General features: G+C 40.3%; 1 non-coding gene across 1 annotated transcript; it reads right to left on the bottom strand.

Annotated features, from left to right (window-relative positions):
* Positions 1 to 743: 743 nt before the first annotated feature.
* Positions 744 to 851, bottom strand: LOC112781388 (small nucleolar RNA R71). Its single transcript, XR_003192166.1, has one exon. It is a non-coding gene; the product is annotated as a small nucleolar RNA R71 (small nucleolar RNA).
* Positions 852 to 1701: the final 850 nt, after the last annotated feature.

Raw genomic sequence — 1701 nt, 5'->3', positions numbered from 1 at the left:
TTCGAAAATTCTCCCTCTCCCATCTTATTCTATTTATTTATTCATCTACTAACATCTCATCTCACATCTCTGCTCTCCTCACAGTTGTGTTTCTTCCATTACATTACATTCTTTGTCTCCCTCTTTTCTTCCACCCACAAAGGGATCCCTATACTGTGGTATAAAGGATCTCTATTATTATTATTTTTCTGTGCCCTCTTCTTTGTCATATGAGTAGGAGCAAGGACAAGAATATTCTTGTTGAAGCAGATCCGGAACCTGAAAGGACCCTGAAGAGAAAATTAAGAGAAGCTAAATTACAACAAACCAGCAAGCACCTGTCAGAAATTTTCGAACAGGAAGAGGAGATGGCAGCCAAAAATAATAATAATGCAAGGAGGATGCTTGGTGACTTTACTGCACCTAATTCCAAATTACATGGAAGAAGCATCTCCATTCCTGCCATTGGAGCAAACAATTTTGAGCTGAAACCTCAACTAGTTTCTCTGATGCAGCAGAACTGCAAGTTTCATGGACTTCCATATGAAGATCCTTTTCAGTTCTTAAATGAATTCTTGCAGATCTGTGATACTGTTAAGACTAATAGAGTAGATCCTGAAGTCTACAGGCTCATGCTTTTCCCTTTTGCTGTAAGAGACAGAGCTAGAATATGGTTGGACTCTCAACCCAAAGACAGCCTGAACTCTTGGGATAAGCTGATCACGGCTTTCTTAGCTAAGTTCTTTCCTCCTCAAAAGCTGAGCAAGCTTAGAGCGGATGTTCAAACCTTCAGACAGAAAGAAGGTGAATCCCTCTATGAAGCTTGGGAAAGATACAAACAGTTGACCAAAAAGTGTCCTTCTGACATGCTTTCAGAATGGACCATCCTGAATATATTCTATGATGGTTTATCTGAGCTATCAAAGATGTCATTGGATACTTCTGCAGGTGGATCCATTCACCTAAAGAAAATGCCTGCAGAAGCTCAAGAACTCATTGACATGGTTGCTAATAACCAGTTCATGTACACTTCTGAGAGGAATCCTGTGAATAATGGGACGCCTATGAAGAAGGGAGTTCTTGAAGTTGATACTTTGAATGCCATATTGGCTCAGAACAAAATATTGACTCAGCAAGTCAATATGATTTCTCAGAGTCTGAATGGAATGCAAGTTGCATCCAACAGTACTCAAGAGGCATCTTCTGAAGAAGAAGCCTATGATCCTGAGAACCCTGCAATAGCAGAGGTAAATTACTTAGGTGAACCATATGGAAACACCTATAATCCATCATGGAGAAATCATCCAAATTTCTCATGGAAGGATCAAAAGCCTCAACAAGGCTTTAATAATGGTGGAAGAAACAGGTTTAACAATAATAAACCTTTTCCATCATCCACTCAGCAACAGACAGAGAACTCTGAACAAAATACTTCTAATTTAGCAAATTTAGTCTCTGATCTATCTAAGGCCACTGTAAGTTTCATGAATGAAACAAGGTCTTCCATTAGAAATTTGGAAGCACAAGTGGGCCAGCTGAGTAAAAGGATCACTAAAATCCCTCCTAGTACTCTCCCAAGCAATACAGAAGAGAATCCAAAAGGAGAGTGCAAGGCCATTGATATAAGCACCATGACCGAACCTGTAAGGGAAGGAGAGGACGTGAATCCCAAGAGGAAGACCTCCTGGGACGTCTAGTGGTCAATAAGGAGCTTCCCTCTGA

The sequence above is a fragment of the Arachis hypogaea genome, chromosome 19 (assembly GCF_003086295.3).
Source record: "Arachis hypogaea cultivar Tifrunner chromosome 19, arahy.Tifrunner.gnm2.J5K5, whole genome shotgun sequence".
Taxonomy (NCBI): domain Eukaryota; kingdom Viridiplantae; phylum Streptophyta; class Magnoliopsida; order Fabales; family Fabaceae; genus Arachis; species Arachis hypogaea.
This window is presented reverse-complemented; position numbering and strand designations above follow the sequence as displayed.